Source organism: Carex rostrata, chromosome 10, assembly GCF_964058835.1.
Source record: "Carex rostrata chromosome 10, lpCarRost1.2, whole genome shotgun sequence".
Lineage (NCBI taxonomy): Eukaryota > Viridiplantae > Streptophyta > Magnoliopsida > Poales > Cyperaceae > Carex > Carex rostrata.
This window is the reverse complement of record NC_135927.1, coordinates 1,661,774-1,681,254: the sequence shown is the minus strand read 5'-3', so window position 1 is coordinate 1,681,254 and position 19,481 is coordinate 1,661,774. Positions and strand designations below refer to the sequence as shown.

At 34.3% G+C, this 19,481-nt stretch overlaps 1 protein-coding gene and 2 long non-coding RNA genes across 4 annotated transcripts in view; all 3 read right to left on the bottom strand.

The window, feature by feature from the left end:
• Positions 1-19,481, bottom strand: part of LOC144560394 (cypmaclein-like) — a 91,924-nt gene that overhangs the window by 32,921 nt on the left and 39,522 nt on the right. The gene's annotated exons all lie outside the window — the stretch shown is intronic.
• Positions 32-2,368, bottom strand: LOC144560831 (uncharacterized). 2 transcript variants are annotated; one of them, XR_013513492.1, is made up of 8 exons: positions 1,960-2,368; positions 1,509-1,550; positions 1,350-1,418; positions 1,186-1,256; positions 1,053-1,106; positions 879-956; positions 488-557; positions 32-295 (listed from the first exon to the last, which is right to left on the bottom strand). It is a non-coding gene; the product is annotated as an uncharacterized LOC144560831 (long non-coding RNA). The 2 variants fall into 2 exon arrangements; XR_013513493.1 differs by lacking the exon at positions 488-557.
• On the bottom strand, positions 11,960-13,014 carry LOC144560853 (uncharacterized). The gene is made up of 2 exons (XR_013513497.1): positions 12,849-13,014; positions 11,960-12,316 (listed from the first exon to the last, which is right to left on the bottom strand). It is a non-coding gene; the product is annotated as an uncharacterized LOC144560853 (long non-coding RNA).

Here is a 19,481-nt window from a genome sequence, read left to right as displayed (position 1 = left end):
ATTGATGTTAAACAAAGTATCATACAAATAATTTAGACAACATAATATATTTATTCATCAAAAAACACACAACATAATAGATTCATTCACCAAAAAAAACCAAGCACACCTAACCTACACATCATTCTTAATCCCACCTAAGATAAAACAATATGTCAGGTACTGTATGTTATCTCAACAAACTAAATGGTCCTCCACCAAAATTGAAGACAGAGAGAACCTGCAACTGTTTCTCTGCACATGCTCTATAGTTCAAGATGTCATCAATGTCACATTCTTTTCTCGCAGTGCATACCTATACAAGTATTTAATTAGTCAGAATAAAAGAAATGACAAGGACTATCTTGCATAATCTCAGACTGACAGAGCATTTGCTTATGAATTTTATCTTCAAAAACAGTGATTTTCACAATTAAAAGCTCTCTGTCATATCTAAAATGATGTAAATAAATTAAAAGGGACTTGTTAGCATAACAATCAGACTTACAACATGTGTACCAGTCAATGTCAGGTGTTGTAACAGTCAAAAGAACAAATGAACCAAGTGAGGCACTCAACTGGTACAAGAGATGAACAAAATGACCAGCATCAGAAAACTGAATAGAACAATCAGCTACAGGGACCAAATGACAAAATCAAGGATATAGTCAAATAAAGGACTTCAAAACACACAATTAGACCAAAAAATTTATATTTTTAGGATTTTCTAAGTATTTATTAAGCATTTTTAATTTTCACATTCTCAAAATACAAAAACTGCTTATTTACCAAATCTGCCTGTCTTTCAAGCACTGTTAAGTGCTGTTCTGCATTTCTAAAAATTCTAAAAATTGGCAAAACCACTTAAATAAAGTATGTGCAGTTATCAAATAAAGTACCTCGTCTCCTGGGTTTCATATTCGGGTGAAGTCGCAAGGCTAAGTTTTTGTATGCCTTTATCTTTCCTCCGTTTTATACTGAGTATAGATGACATTTCGGATTTTAAACCATATGTGATGATATCTGAGATTTTGCAGAGCACCAAATGAAAATTGCTTTAAAAAATGAAGTACCTCTTCCATTGCAAGAGCCGTAACATTGGCTTGTATCGACATATCCTCTATTACCTGTAAATGACATAACATATCACTAAGAACTTTCTTGAGAGATATAGCAACTGAGCAAAACCATTTCAAGCAAGCATACCGGTTTAGGGGCAAAGTGGAAATGCGACAAAGCATCAAGTTTCGAGCATATCTTTTTAATAGCATTTCAGCCTTTAAAAAGGAAATCAGAGATCAGCATTTGACACTAAAGTAGCCACTTAATTAATAGATTTGTAAACAGTAAATCAAAATTTTATAAAGCACCTCCTTTTTGAGTTCATCTGAGACAGATATAGGAGCTGTAGCATGCATAGCTGTTTGTGCATATTCTTCCTGAAAATACAGAGAAACCAAATAAATGAAATGTGAACCCTTTTTTCTTTAGATGAAAGCTAATATATATTGTAAGATGTTGTCACAAACCTCATAAATTTCAGCCAGACCCTTTTTGCTCTTGCTTTCATCCTGTTACAAAAAAATAGAGAGAAAGAAAATGACAAAAAAACAAAAACAAAGTTATAGATTTGGTACCAGTACACAGTTATAGATTGCCAAATCAGAGAAAAAGAGATATATGTAAAATGATTGCAATCTTAGACCTCGGTATTTTTATGTGTTAGGACTATTCACGAAGAGATTTGGTACCAGTACACTGGTACCAAAGCACACTGGTACCGATTTGGTACCAGTACCAGATTCGAAATCAACCCAGAGCCGTAAAAGGATTCAATCATCAATTCGAAAGCAAGAACAACGGTTTCAACACAAGAGATTCAATCATCAATTAAACAAGCAAGAACAAGGATTTCACGCCTCAAACCATAATTGATTAAACTCTAATAATGATTTGATCAAATAGAACAACAAGGCCTACCTGATGCCGATCTGAGGCGGAGGAGAGAATCGGTGGAGAGTGGAGGACGCGCTAGGATGGGAGGAGAGGCGCCGATGGGTGAAGAGGCGGAGGAGAGAGGCGATCTGATGGCGGAGGCGGCGACAGAGAGAGTAGCCTAAGAGGAGGAGGAGGAGAATGGGAGCGCGTCTATGCTGTGCTGGTGCCGATCTGATGGGTCTGTGTTGGTGAGATATCGAGAGAGAGATGGTGCGTCAGGGATGGTGCCGATCTGATGCGAGAGAGCGAGAGAGAGATGGGTAGGGATGGTGCGGTCTGGCGGCTATCTGAAGAGAGCGAGAGAGATGGAGCAAGAGAGAGTTTTCACAAAAGAGAGATAGAGGAGGGCGGGGGAAATGAAAATTTTTGTACACAAAGGAAGGGAAATGGCGCAAATTGACGGGGAAATGAAATTTTCAGAGCAGATATAAATCACCGACGGCTATACAAAACAGTCACTGTTGGATGTAAATCACCGACGGCTATGCAAAACAGTCAGTGTTGAGATATAACACTGACTGTTTTTTTTTAAATAGTCAGTGTTGGCTGCTATTACTGACTGTTTTTTAAAAAACAATCAGTGTTAGATGTCAACACTGACTGTTTTTTATAGCCGTCGGTAATTTTTGCTGCTGAATTTTATTTTCTGAAGTTGTAACTCAAAATTTCATTTCCCTCCGCACCAGACAAAAATTTGAAAAAATTCTTGATCTTAGTTTGCATTATTATTTATGCATGAATATTTGTTGTTGGGTATTAAGCCCTTAGTTAACGGATCCAAGTTTGCATGAGCATGTGTTACACAATTCTAAGTTTCTAATTAACATATTTTTATTTTCTTCAACATAAATTAAATTATCATGTTATTTATTTATGTACATACTTTCTTAACAACTAATCAAAGTTTAAAAATATATTATAAATTTTGGAAGACTTAATTGTATTATAAAATATCCACAAATTACTTAATTAGATTCCCTTCTAAAATTTGTCAACGGACACAAAATCCCGGTTGAAATCACATTTCATATAACCTGTGATTTTCTTTAGTATGTTATACGTAATTAGAATGGAAAATGAAACAAACAAAAATATGAAAAATATACATAATTGTTAAATATCTTACAAATTTAGACAGATTTATAAATACAAATTTATTATGTAAAATAAAAACCATATTGTATACGATAAAAAAGCTTAATAATTAAAGTCAAAATTTCATGTTAATATAATTCTTTTAGTATGTTATACGAAAGATCATACTACTTAATCAATTTAAATAATTTAAACAATTAAATAATTAAACAATTGTACTAGTCATTTAAACGGTTCCAATCGACCCACGGACGACATTTGGGGTGAATCCAATTTGAATGGTAATTCTTTTAGCATGCTCTCTGTTTTGCTTGTGTTTAACATAATTTCAACTGTTGGCTTCCCTTCGAGGTGAATCCAATTTTTTCTGCAATAAATATATACACAACATTAGAATAATTTTATGCAAAATTTGAAGTTAGAATTAAATTGAATTTAGAACAACCCACCTTAATTTATGCGAAATTCATATATGCAACATGCATGTAATGCTATCTAATTTGATGTTCATTTACACATCCATCCAAGCGACGGAATATAACGAGATCGTAAGGCTATAAACATTACACATTGGATCGAAGCTTACAATTGTTGGAACTCCAATTATTTTTTGTTTTTAAGGTTCCTGGTACTAACATGATCATTTTAAAATAAATTAGGAATTATTTGATTGCAGATCACCCGTTGATTATTCATAAGAAAATGAACGGTCCACAGTTATTAGCTCAATTTGTTTGAACAAATATTGATGAAATTATATGAAATTGATAATTACAAACATTATTTGGTCACAAGTTATGTATAAAAGTAGGAAATATTTTTTTTGGAATTTATTCATATTATTTGCTGTACAAAAATCATAAATTTCATCATCTGCTGATATTGCTACCCAACACTGACTGTTTCTAAAGAGTCAGTATTGCTACTCAACACTGACGCTTTACAAAGAGTCAGTGTTGGTACTCAACACTGACTGTTTTTCAAAAGAGTCAGTGTTGAGTACCAACACTGATTGTTTTTCAAAAGAGTCAGTGTTGAGTACCAACACTGACTGTTTTTAAAGAGTCAGTATTGCTACTCAACACTGACGCTTTACAAAGAGTCAGTGTTGAGTACCAACACTGACTGTTTTTTAAAAGAGTCAGTGTTGAGTACCAACACTGACTGTTTTTTAAAAGAGTCAGTGTTGAGTACCAACACTGACTGTTTTTAAAGAGTCAGTATTGCTACTCAACACTGACTCTTTTTCAAAAGAGTCAGTGTTAGTACTCAACACTGACTGTTTTTCAAAAGAGTCAGTGTTGGTACTCAACACTGACTGTTTTTCAAAAGAGTCAGTGTTGAGTACTAACACTGACTGTTTTTAAAGCGTCAGAGTTGGTAATCAACACTGACGCTTGAAAAAGAGTCAGTGTTGGTGTTTAACACTGACTCTTTTTTGAAAAACAGTCAGTGTTGATAACTAACACTGACTGTTTATAAAGCGTCAGTGTTGAACAACAACGCTGACTGTTATTTAATAAAAGAGTCAGTGTAGTGTGAGCAACACTGATACTTTGCTTAAAATAGTCGGTGATTAAGGGTCGGTGAAGGGGTTTTTTGTACTAGTGGTGGCAACTAAAAAAAAAACGGCAGATAGCATAGCAGTCCCCGACGGGACGGCCCGTTAATCTAAAGCAATTCACATATCGATCCACTGAGTCTGAGGCTGCGTCTGAGTCTGAGATATCTCATATTTTAATTGCATCACTTTTTGGAAAATTTCAACCGTTCAAATACGTTCTGCACGAATCTCAAAACTCAAATAATTATATAATACTGGCCCTTGCGGTATCGCCGAATAGGCACCGGACATGTCGGTCACGCAAAATATTATGAGATTATCTCAGAGGATACGCACTCAATTTAAAAAGGATGCTAATTTCTTTTGCTTGGAGAGGAGAGGACATGTCGGGTGGGAATTGTTTTTATCATTCTGCAATCTGCACCAAGCCACCAACTAAGGGTGAGGGTCCACCAAACTGACAGTTCATTGATAGTCTGTGGCCATACTTAACACCAAAGTTTCTCGCATTAAGATGAAACTGGTTGAGATTTCAGAATATAGTCACATGGTACGCCAATAATTCGTCTATAATTTGTTTTTCCCTTTTGAAGTTTCTAAATCGAACACTGAATAAAACGCAAAAAACATATTATATATTTTATTGGTGAATAAAATGCGAAAAAAAATTAGAAATATTTTAATTTTTCTTTAATTTTCTTTTTGTTTCCTTGTGGTACCAAATCATTTCCGAATTATACTTGAATTATTCCTGAATCACGAACTTTGACCCACCAAAGCAAACCCAAATTATTCATTGCGGACTCCGGTTGAGAAGGAGTGTTAATATTCTCATAAATAAATAAAAAGTAGTTTTATTTTTTTATTCTTTTATTATTGCAAACAATTTTATTATTAACTTCATATCTAAAATGCAATTAGAAACACTTATTCACACAGTCTTCTGTTTTAATTTTTTCTGTTTCGTCTCTAATTTCAGAGACTTGACTGGCTCATATATTGTAAGGTTGATGAATGGCAAAGGATGGTGGAATTGAAATATTGTGACTTCTCTAAACTTATCATTACATATTTTCACCAATAATCTATTTGTTTTTAATTTGGCCCGCAATTTTGAATAACAAAAACAATTAAGAGCATCTACATCAATAAAATTAAAAACTAAATACAACTGTCAAGCATCAAATAGAAAAATAATTAAATTTTAATTTTTAGACTCTACACTTCTTCAATTAACTTCTCATTGTCTTTAGCTATCACATCAGCAATTATTACTCAAAATACTGATGCGGAAAGGAGAGCCACTAGAAATATTTAGAAAATAATTTCTTTAAAATAAATCTTTTAAAATAGTTACAAAGTATTTTCAAAACGAACTGCTCAACATGATTTCCATATTAAAAAGTGTTTAGAGGCCATGTTTTTCTTTTGAAAAACAATGATGAATTCGTCCCTCTTTAAAAATATTGTAAAAATATTTAAGAAAATATATAAAATTTACTTTCCAAGCACATTTTAATATGGAGATCATGTCTTTAGCTATCACGTCAGCAATTATTACTCAAAAAATGCTAGAGGTGAAAATAGAGCGGACAGTGATAAAATTATACTGAGAAAATTTTTAGTGTACCCATCGAAACTTTCAAAATAGCCAATTTTCCCATCAAAATATTTAAATTTCTTATTTCCACTTGTGTTAATTAAATCTGAAATTTTAACTTTGATTTAACATTTGAATTTATTTTAAAAGTTGAATATCCATTTTGCCCCTATCCTCAATGCTGACACACGGGAAGAAGAAGAAAAATGCAAAGAACTGCTCTAACACCAAAAGTCTCTGTTCAATCTCTTCCATGCAAAGTTTTCTGAAATTGGACCTATCAAGAGTTATGTCTTAGAGAGGGGCGAGGAGCATGCCAGTAAACTAGTTAATACTGGAAGTTCTCTTTTTGTAGAATCATTCAAATTTAATCAAGGCACAACGTTCTCATCTAGAGCTTTTGTAATTATTTTATTAAATTTTCTTTAACTTATAATAATTTTGATCTGCAGAGCATATGCTGCAATATAATTATTAAATGAGAGCTCTTTATACTAGCAGGCACATCTCAGATTATGATCAACGGTTTACTGGGTAGGAAAATCACTTTAAAGCGTGGGGTGCGACAAGGAGACCCTCTTTCTCCACTACTATTCATCTTAGCAATCGACTTCCTAGCAAGGTACACCAAAACCTAGCAGACACTGAAGCACGGAGACTACCTTTCAGAGATATGACCCCATGTTTATTATATGCGGATGATGTGATGTTCTTCCTCAAACCAGAAGTACAACAGTTACAAGTGTTGCAGATAGTATTGACGATGTTCAACCAAGTCTCAGGTTTATCTGTTAACCTCTCCAAATCCGAACTCCTCATTTCAGAAGGGCCGCAGCTCCCCAAGCAAGAACTCGCCAATGTCTTAGGATGCAAACTAGCAACATTACCATTTACATACCTCGGGCTTCCTTTATCGAACAAAACACTCCCAAAGTCTGCTTACCTGCCACTTTTACAAAGGATAAACAAGAAATTAGGAGGTTGGGCAGCAAAGCATTTATCCATTGCCGGAAGAATAGTTCTCGTAAATTCAGTGTTGTCATCGTTACCGACATACTTCATGTCTTGTCTGAAGCTGCCAGAATGGGTAATCAAAGATATAGACAAGATACGACGATCTTTCTTATGGCACGGAGTGGCATTGAACGAAACTAAGATCAATCCAGCAAATTGGAACTTAGTATGCACGCCGAAGGATTTTGGGGGTTTAGGTGTTATGGATTTAGCAGTCTTCAACCAAGCTCTACTGATCAAGTGGTATTGGCAATGGACTCGACCCCAAAACACACTATGGAAGCCAATAATGCAAATAAACATAGGCCATGATGGCCTACCTCTCTCACCCGTATTCACTTTGGCCCTCAAAAAATCGATTCAGTTTTGTCTGATGTCATTCACGCACGTGAAAGGCAGCGGAGCACAAATACAACTCTGGAATCACAAGTGGGCTGGCACTCCCCTTTGTCAAAGTCTACCGAATTTGTACTCACATGAAATTGATCAAAATGTCAGTCTTCAAGAAGTCAAGACAGCAACCGCACTCACTGATTTTTTCAGATTAATCACGTCCGACATAGCGCTATCAGAACTCACGACCCTACAACAACTGCTGGCTCAACTCAACCTTCAGCCGAATACACATGATGACATAATATGGATCTGGACAGACTCAGGACTCTTCACTGTGAAGAGTGCCTATCAAGCAATGAAAAACTTTTCCAGGATAGCAAATCGAGCACACAAAGTTTGGAAACTGCACATCCCTCCACGCATGAAAGTGTTCGGATGGTTGATGTCACTTAATAGATTGCTAACTATAGACAATCTAAACAAACGAGGATGGACATTGGTGAATAGATGTATACTCTGCAAAGTGGCATTGGAATCCGTCTCACACTTGATGGATGACTGCATATTCTCATTAGCGGTATACAATGCAGTATTGATACATAGCCCGGACAGGATGACACCAAGACATAATTCAATATCATACAGAGAGGCAATTTCAAACCCAAAGATCCCAAAAATTCAAAGAGGCACCCTTCTAATAACACAATTCGTCATATGGAGAGAACGATGCTCACGAATTTTTAGAGATTGCAACAAAGAAGTGGAAGAACTCAAAGATGAGGTCATATGGCAGCTGCAATTCGGTTAGAGGCAACAGACACAATATCAAGCAAATCAGGGACTAAAATAAATAATTGGCTAAGGAGATATACTGACAAGAGAAGGCAATGGCTTTGAGGGTACCAATAGCTAGGGTACCAACCGCACAAAATTCAACCTTTTATTCTCTTTCAAATCTGTTTTATGATGTTTTCAATTTACTTCTTTCATATTTTCAGTTTTTATTTATTTGTAGCTCAACTGTTTTGAGCTCAATTACTTTTTATTTTGGTGGTTACCACCCTTATGTAACGGAACCTTTCGTTTAACATAAATGTGGGCAAGACCCTCATTTTTATTCAAAAAAAATGAGAGCTCTTTTGTCTGGTCAAAAGCCAGATTTGACTTGGAAACCTCAATCGTCTAATTGTAACTATCTTATGGTTTTATTAATCAATGTTGTAATCAAAGTCACACTAAAAGGGAGGAAGGAATGAGCGACTCCCAGTACAGATGCTGGAGCACTGAGGGTGGGCGGTTGAGGTGAAGAAGTTTCAAATTAATTTAATGGATAATTAATGTTTATTTGAAGATGGGGGGCAAAATAGATATTCAACTTTTAAAATAAAATCAAAGTTAAAATTTCAGATTTAATCAAGATGAGGGGAAATAAGGAATTTCAATGTTGAAATTATTAATATTTAATTTATTAAAAAAAAATTATGTCATTGAAATTTATTTATTTTGTATATTTATCCCCATTACTCAAAAATCTGGCTCAGCCTCTGCGTGGGCCCACCAAAATTTGTTGCGACTCCCGATAGTTTAACACCGAAATCTTTTAGTTTTTTAGTTACCACCTTACTATTTTAAAATTCATACTTTGCCAATGATTTTTGAAAAATTCATATTTTCCAACATGCGCAAACTCAATCGGCGCCTTAAAAATTCATATTATATATTACCGAACTGAACAGATACAGTAATTCTATAAGAAGAAAAATAATAATTTGGTATGCATAGTGGTTTTGCGTATGCGTCAAAAATGATATACAGACTCAGTATGCGTACGTGACAAAGATATGAATTTTTAGGCAATCGATAGTAAAATGCAAATTTTGAAAATTTGAGGTGATGACTAAAAATTTTCAGTATTTAACACCAAAGTCTGTCGCATTAAGGCGTCAGTGGTTGAGAGGGAGTGTTAGGTATCGTCATAACTAAAAATAATTTTGTTTTTTCTTTTGAAACTTTTTTATTATTGCAAACAATTATATTATTAACTTTATTCCTAAAATGAAATTAGAAAACACTTATTCACACAGACTTCTATTTTTAATTTTTCGGTTCCGTCTCTGATTTGACCGGCTCATATATATATATATATAGAGAGAGATAGGCTAATATCAAATCGATTGTTCCTGGGGCATGGAGCAATCAAGTTTTAAACCGTTCGATCTGTTATCAGATTAGTGCTTGATCAGATCTGATTGTGTCGCTGATTTGAATTGAGCGGAATGAAGAAAATTGAAATTTCGCTCAATCCGCTGGTACGAAAAACTGGATCGGTCCAGTTCAACCCTCCCTCTCCCTCTCTCTCTCTCTCTCTCTCTCACGCATAATAGCCAGGCGATATACCTAAACCCTTTCTCCCCCGTTCCTCTCCTCTCTCGGCGGCGACTTCTCCAGCGACAACCGCTGCTCTCTCTCCTCTATCTTGGCGAAGCTCTTCTTTCCCTCGGTCCTCTCTTCTCAGCTAGGGTTAGGTAGCGACAACCTCACGAGTTTGTTCAGGGTCTTGTGAAATTGGTAAGCTCTCTCCCCTCTCTCTTGTTCTCTCTGCTGAAACTAGGGTTAGAAAAAATATGAAATCAGTAACCTCAGACTAGGGATAGAAAAATCTAAATTTATACTTAGTTTGCAATGCGGCTATTCGAACAAGTTGAATAGCTCAGTCCAGTAGTTGAAGTCTCCCTATAGTGGAATCAATATATGAGATTCTGGGTTCTTACAAAATCATATGAACCGGCCGTCATATTTCAAATTGTGCACCTGAATCTAGGATTAAAAAACACAATATAGTGGTACCAAATCAGTTTCTTACATGGTAAAGTTGAGCATTGAGTATTAATTAGGTAATTATGCCTCAATCACAACAGCTTGTTAAACATGAAATTGATGCAATCTGTATTGTGAATTGTGAATTAGGGTTCAAAAAAATATGGTTTAGTTTTCCTAAAGAGAACTCATAAATACCAGTAATTGTGTTTAGCTTTAAAGGTCTCTACCTTTTTCTCAATCCTTCTATTCTTATGTTATACAATTAGTTATGTATCTATGACTTCAAATCTTTCAAGTCCATATATTTATCTGTACATATTGATTGAGACTCTTTTTACATGGTTTATTTGCAGGAGATGTCAAACCCTACATGCTTCGCCTATTTGAAGAAAAAATGAATATGATGTACTTGAATGACATGTAATTGTAATGACTTTAGCTAGGTGATGTTAGTTTTTGATGTAATGACTATTGTTAGGTGATGTTAGTTTTTGATATAATGACTTTAGCTAGGTTTTCTAAGTTGACGCTTTTATTTATATGAAAATATTGTAGTTAATGAATGTTTTTTACTTTGTTTCTGTTAGTTTGCACTATGCTTGAGTTCTCTATTATTTTTTACTTTTCTTAGTGCATAGCACAATACTCTTTTGTGCTATGAGTTCAATGAGCTGTTTTGAATTAGATTTCAGAAAAGTGTGATATATGTATGGAGATTGTGTAACATGACTATGTGATCAAACCTGAATACATAATATGCAAGTATACTAATTTATAGCTTTTTTTAGGTGTTTTGATATGTTTTAGGGCTGTATCTTTTACTCCACTGTTAGATTCTTGTTACTTTTATTTTTATATACAACATATTTGGTAAATCATATCATTAAGTCTTAAGCTAATGATCACAGTTTTTTTACTTTTGATTTTATGATCTTATATCTATACATTACCCAGGTGTTTTTATGTCACTGTTTTGGCAAGAGAGTTTCTGGCACTCAATCTTTGAAGGGCAATTGTGGGAATTCTACTCCACCAAAAATTCTGTTTTTGTTATGAAAATTTATGTTGTAACATGACCTATTCACTCATAAAATTTCAGATTTTTATTCAGGTTCTAACTATGTCAAAATGACAATTTTGTGAGGTGTTGTTTGTAAAATAACAACAGTTTTTCGGATAGCCATTTCATTTTTATGTTATGAACTCTGGACAATGATTAGAAGTAGTTAAAAATTCTTATGAATAGAAATTTTTTGGTAGTGGACTCATGAGAGTGTCTTTTTATTATTGTATAAAGGGTTTAACTAAATTCATTTTCGAAACACACTTTTATTTTTATTTATACTTTAGTACTGTTTTTGAGGTTTCACTATACCAGCAGCTCCTTTTAATTTCCTTTGTTTGAATTCTGGTAGAGTACCAGCCAGAGCTTCACTATCATCTATGCATGGTGTGTAAATATTTACAAGAGGCTGGTTATACATGAATACCCATTTTGAAATTTATCAATGATAGGACAGTATATACAAAAAGAAATGTAAAAGCACAAAAACTGCTTTGAATGTAGTTTTGAATATAACTTTGGATTTAGACAAAAACTGCACAAAAACATCACATAACCTGCACCAAAACTGCACCAGAGAGGGTATTGCGAATTTTACAAAATAGACCCTATTGTTTCTTAATATCACATAATAGTAAATTTGGATGACATGCCCTCAAAACAAGTCTTCTTCATCCCCATAAACTGCATCAGATTCGTATGCACTTTGATCTTCGCTATCTTCATCATCTTCACTCATAAATCAGATTTGTCTTCACTCTCATCTTCTATGGAAATTGGTTTGTTTCTTTTACACTTGTCGTTTTTTATGGAAATTGTCTTTACCTATATTTTGATCCTCTTCTTTCTACAATTAGAAAATTAGATAATAAATATCACTTAAACAATCACAGACAATTAAAGAAAGAAAAAATATCACAAGCAATTAAAAGTTATTTACCTTTGGACACTTCTTCATGGTACAAAAGTTACGAAAATTACATTAATTCTGGCTGAGACAAACAATTAAAAGTACATTAATTCTTGCTGTGACTCATATGTTACGAAAATTCAGTAAAATTGATGGCACTGTGCATAAACGAAATTATGTTGGTTTTGATTTTATCCCAATAATTGCAAAAGAGGAGACAATTATAAGAAGACTTCATATTTCATATACAACAAACAAGTAGAGTGTGCTAATTATAACAATTTTATCACAATTTCAGTCAGAAGTGGAAATTACACCGAAATTCAGCAAGTACATACAGAATTGAAAGCCGCATTGCAAACTAAGTATAAATTTAGATTTTTCTATCCCTAGTCTGAGGTTACTGATTTCATATTTTTTCTAACCCTAGTTTCAGCAGAGAGAACAAGAGAGAGGGGAGAGAGCTTACCAATTTCACAAGACCCTGAACAAACTCGTGAGGTTGTCGCTACCTAACCCTAGCTGAGAAGAGAGGACCGAGGGAAAGAAGAGCTTCGCCAAGATAGAGGAGAGAGAGCAGCGGTTGTCGCTGGAGAAGTCGCCGCCGAGAGAGGAGAGGAACGGGGGAGAAAGGGTTTAGGTATATCGCCTGGCTATTATGCGTGAGAGAGAGAGAGAGAGAGAGAGAGAGAGGGAGAGGGAGGGTTGAACTGGACCGATCCAGTTTTTCGTACCAGCGGATTGAGCGAAATTTCAATTTTCTTCATTCCGCTCAATTCAAATCAGCGACACAATCAGATCTGATCAAGCACTAATCTGATAACAGATCGGACGGTTTAAAACTTGATTGCTCCATGCCCCAGGAACAATCGATTTGATATTAGCCTATCTCTATATATATATATATATATATATATATATATTGTAAAGTCAACGAACAGCTAGCGGCGGATGGTGGAACTGAAATTAATATTGTTACTAATTCTCTAAATCTATCATTACATAGTTTCGTTGTTGTCCAACGTAACAGATAATTTAAATTTATATTCGAGTTACTCAAATATTTAAATCAGATTATTTGTATCAAATTTAAATGAAAGATCTTAAAATTAAAAGTAACACTGAAAGAGAATACAAATACATAAATTTGGTGAGAAATTAGCACAATTCTCATAAATAATATTTGTTTTTGGAAACACTCTTGGCCGACAAGCATAATATTATTCTATTCCGTGGTTGCTCACAGAATGTTTGAATTTGTCTTAATTAAAAAAGGTGTAATCAACAGTTTAGTGGGCCCATTCAAACTTTATTCTGTATAAGTAATTATCTCTCTAGCTAGCTCACTCATGCACTTCCATTGCTTCTCTTAATTTCTCTCGATCGTATCTGTAGATACCATTGCAATTCAGGTAATAATATTTTCTTCATTTTAATTCACCTTCTACGTACTTTCTAACATCTTGCGCGGCCTAGGAACAAAGATAGTAAAATGACAAAGAGTCGATAGGACCAAACGAGGAAAGGAACGTTTTGAAATTAGCCAATTCCTCTCTCTCTCTCTCTCTCTCTCTCTCTCTATATATATATATATATATATATATATTAACTTTAAAATATAAAGGAGTTATATAAGGGTGCAGCAACAAACTAGCCAGTTGTGATAATTAAATTTTGTCAGTAATTAAAAATATAAATATATTACAAGGATAAATATGATTAATTGTTCAAAGAGGTACATTATCAAAATGAAGTTTTTTAATTAAGAATAAAAAGGATGTGCATATATGGTAATATATAGAAGACATTTTTATTTTTGTACATGATGGCATATATATATCCATCCGTTTCATAATATATCATTAATAGGGGTGTAAACGGAGCGAATTCGGAGCCGATTATAATTAAGCATTCATTACTATCATTTTGATGAAATATATATATATATATTTCTTTTGACATTGAGAACTTTAATTTGTTCTCATTTCCATTTTTCCTTTTCACTTTTCTTTGGACTACGTTTTTATAATCCTAATTATATTGGTTAAGATAATAAAAAAAGCTCATGCACTGGTTTTTATGGGCTTAATTTTACTTTCTTTATCAACTCATTACCTACACATATAATATAATGAAAAAAGAAAAAAATGTAAATATGAAAGACAGCATTTTGGTTTTGGATAGTCAACAAAGTCGGCATGCATATATATGTATGGATCGTTGCATATATAGATACATACGGCCACTTTGGGGACCTTTGCGCAAAGCGGAATAAAGACGCCACACCATCTGTCCATATCTTCTTTTTTTTTCTTTTTTTTTTAAAAAAAATCTTAGTAGACTAGAAGCCACACCATCTGTCGATATAATTAAATTCATTAATTTAGGCCGCTGGAAGTTTCCTTCCACGTAACCTGGTAGGCCCACCACCACCAACTGGTCCAAGTCTCCGTCCTAGCTAACTCCTAAGATATATATATATATATAGCACATGCAGCTAGCAGTACTAATTCTTCTGTATGTTAATTAGTTACTATTAACATAAAAAGTGCATCAGACCTCCAACAATACTATTGACTATTGATTATGCTGTATGTTACTTTTGGCATTTTGCATTAGCTGTAATTAATTACTCTTGGGATTTAGTATTGCTGTAATTTGTACCCTAGCTAATTAGGTTAGATGATAATCACTAGCTAGAGATGAAGACTCCTTCTCTTCATCTTCGCTTCTCCTTCTCTTCTTCTCTGCAATCTTGCCATCGTGATTGGACTACGTACCCTTTCTTCTCTTCCAGGTGAACTCTCCTTAATTCTTTAATTTTTTTTTTTTTTAATTTATCTTTCGTTATTTCTGCTAAAGAAACAAAACCCTAGTACCGTTTCATATAGACTTTACAATTTTAGATCCATGGGTCTAGGCAAAGTGATTTCCAATCTTCTCTCTTTGGGCGCCAAATTACTGCCTGCTGTCATTGCATCTCCCTCTTCTTCTTCTTCTTCGTCTCTTCCAGTAGATCAAAACCATGCATAAATTGAAGAAATTTATGAGGATGTTGTAGCAGATCAAGGTCATGTTGCACAATGCAGAGCAGAGAGAGATCAATGACTTGTCAGTCAAGCTTTGGTTGAAGGAGTTCAAGAGAGTTGTGTATATATGATGCAAACAAAGCCAACATTTAAAATTGGTCGTTTGTCTGCTGAATATGCAAAATGTTGGAAAATTATGCATTTGGTGGTGTAGATCATAATAAGAATCCAAAGTTGGTAGAAATTGAGAAGCAAATCATGAACAAGTGCATGTGGAATGTTGCCCCTGGTTGTAAAGTCAATTAATAGCCTTTTGATGCATGAGACAGAAGAAGAGAGTTGGAGAGAGATATATTACAAAGCGAGCTATGGAAATCTAATGTTAAGAATGAGATATTATCGTATCTTTAAATAAGCTATGTACGTCTTCTTACGTACACACCTAAAACCTTGTTGCTACATGTTTCCTAAAGATTACTCCTACGTACAATGTAGGAGATATAAAGGAACTATAACCAGGGTTTTATTGAGTCTAAAGAAAACAAGACTGCAGAAAATATTGGTTTTGAATATGCGTTGTCCCAAATTAAGGTCCTTATTTGAAGGAAAATAAATATATTGGAGGAGGGTGGATTAGATTTGGTTACATAGTGGGTTACAGTTCAAGTTGCATGATATATAGTTCATGATTTAGGACGACTTAATTTAGAAAATGGTTGCTATATATTCAATTGAGGTTGGTTACCACCCAAAATTTCCTAATGTATTATACCATTTGTATATAGCTCATTCTGTGTGTTAGAAATGTACTAACACGCCATAATATTTTGAATTGTTTGATTGTTAATGTTTTTTTTACTTTATTTTAATTATTTGAGAAGAGAAATTATTTACGGTCACAACTTTTGATCTCGTCATTTATTTGTTACTTTTTGAGGGAATTCTTATTCTTGGTGCTAGGAAATATGGTTTCTTTGTTGTGATGTAGAGATTATCAGGTCATAAGGGGAAGAAATTAACCTAAGTCTGTATCCAAGTTCTGATTATCTGTATGTAATGTAGTACTCAGAATGTGTAGAGAAACTTTTCCTGTGTCACCTTTAAATCACAAACAGAAAATCTCAAACATGGATTAGTTTGGGCCTGCACAATACAATGCATTTATGAAAATGAAGCCCATTATACATCCTTTCTTACACAGACGGCCTGGTCTGGGCCTGATTAGTTTGGGCCTTCAATTGACAAATATAATATAGTGGCTTTATGTTATAATCAAGTTTAGCTCCTTTCGCAGCACAACGAGTTCATCTATATTCTCAAGTACAGAATTTCATACATTTAGAAATCGATTTCTCATAGAGCAAGTACTTCAAAAATTAACAATTTAGTTTTATTAATTTTTATCTGTAGTTCAATGTTTTTAATTTGCACCAAACTTTATCAATAGTATACTATATGTTTAAAGCCCGTTTCATTACTGAAATGCTTAAAGAGTAAAGACAATTAATGTATCTAGATCAGCTAATAAAAGAAGACCCTCTAAACCAAACTCAATTAAAAAAGAAAAGCATTATATTTTCGCTGATGAATTGATATTTTCGCTGTTATCTTTTGCTACTACTTTTTTTAGAATTCATTTTAAAAAACATTATAAACCGTTTAATGATTTTAAAATAATAATATGAACCGAGCAGTTTTTGAAGAAAAGCCCATAGAATAGTATGTGTTAATTAACAAATAAAATCAGTAGAAACCATACAAAAACATCAAGTATAATTCCACAAAGCAGGAAATGGTATACTACTAAAAAAAACACAAGCTAATGGATACTAATCAAATCGGTATTGGTACAATCTCAAGTGACACATTTCCAAAAAACCAACAATCTCTCCAAACCAAAATATAGTATCCCCAAAAACTACCACATATGCTATTAGGATTTGACTCTCAAAACATACTATGTTTGATCTGACATCATAGAAATTTGAGGAACAAGAAACTTATTTTTACTGTTGCTGATCCAACCGACTAAACAAAAATAAAAGACATCGAAAGAGAGAAATAGCTGCTTCATATTGTTCAACCCAATGCCATGCCAGGAGATAAAACTAAAGCAACTAAATTAAAGGTCAGTACCAAAACAAAGAAAAACTTCATAGCAAATACCACCACCATTTTTCAAGCACATCAGAAACTATTCCATCTGTATTTAGATAATTAAGAATTCGTTAAGGCTGGAGTTAATTTAGACCAAGTAAAAGTTATTTTGATAGAAATAACCTGCCCACCTCCTTCATAACCTAACTGATTTGATCCATGGTGTATGCCGATACACAAATCAAATATACTTATCCTTGATGGCATGTCACCAGTATTTTTGCCAAATTAATAATATTTGTTCCTTTAAAATAAAAAGGATGATACTGGTTTTGTTCTTTTGTAGCATATAAATTTGTCTACTTGTTAACTAAGTCTCACTCTAAAATTTCAAGCTAGACCTGAACCGTACCAGAAAATATGCCAGTAAACCAGCAAATTTAGCCTGTACCAGCAAGGTTCTGAAACTCGGAATCGGAATCGGAATCGGATTTTTGACCGCCGAGTCAGAATCGGATGAATCGGCCGGAATCGGAAGAATCGGATCGGTAACTCGGGTTTTTTTTGGCATAACCTTGTTTTGTAGCAAAAAAATAGAAAAAAATTGATAAAAATAATTTGTAAAAAAACTATGTTAATTAAGACAATATTACACTCACATAATTTACTACTTATATAATGTATTACAAACATTACAAATAGAACACACTTAAGAAAGAAAATTCGTTACCATCGTGAAACTTAAGAAAGAAAATGAACCAAATTAATTCAATTCGTGAAAATAAATAAATATATTGAGTTCTAATTAGGAGAATAAAAATACAAATCTCTTGTACTAATAAAAATTATAAAAGTTACAAATCTCGTTCATAATGAATTATATAGCCAAATTAGATATTTATATGCATATATGAATATTATAACGAAAATTTTCTTTTCAAACCAATTTAGTTGGAAACCCCATTTTAATTCTGGATTTTTCTTAACCCTTGGATCTCATCATAGCACGGATCTTGAAGTCATCTCAACCTTTGATTTTGAATTAGATGAGTTCATATTGAAATTCTGAATTTTTTTGAACCTTTAGATTAAATCAAGCACAAATCCTAAAGCAATCTCACCCTTTGATCTTTGAATAGAATTGAAAATGGGGAATAAGCTCCATTGAGTTAAAATTTCGGGTCCATGACCCCTTTCTTTTTTTCTTTCTCTGCCGACGGGCCCCACAGACCCCTTCTTCCTTTTCAGTTCTCCTTCTCCCTTTCACGCAAGAGTGGTCTCTCACTCTCTCCTTCTCTCTGAGCACGAGGCCCACTCCGCCTTCCCTCTCTCTCTTTTCCTTCCTGCCAGGAGAAAGAAACGACGGGATTTGATTTCCCCGCTCTCGCCTCTATGCCGTACGAGGCTACGAGCCCGTCTCATTGGCTGTTGGCAGAATCGGCCGATTCTACACTGTTCAACCCGTTTTGCCGAAATCGGGCAAAATCGGGTAAAACTCGGCTGACTCGGCAGAAAAAATCGGAAAACTCGGCTGACTCGGCACTGTTCATCCGAGTTTTGCCGAAAAACTCGCACGGGCGCGAGAATCGGGTAAAACTCGGTCCGGACACCGCCGATTCCGAGTCGACTCGGCCGAGTCAACTCGGAATCGGCCGATTTTCGGAACCATGTGTACCAGTCTGGTACGAGTGCAATATCAGTTCATGGCCTGGCTTGGTTGCAAGTGAACTAAAAAGAGCAGCAGGTGTAGGTTACATTACATGCACTTGCAATTGAACTGAATTATAGTACTTACACATGCTTAAAGTATAAACAACAGACTTAATAAACATTGTCAGTTACAGTAACCTTAATAGAAGGCAAAATTGATGTGGGTGCTTGGTCTGTTAGATGTGCACCTGAACAAATGATAAACCTAATAAGCGGTATCTACTTAATTAGTCTCAAATACCCTTGATCTTGTCCTAACCTAAGTG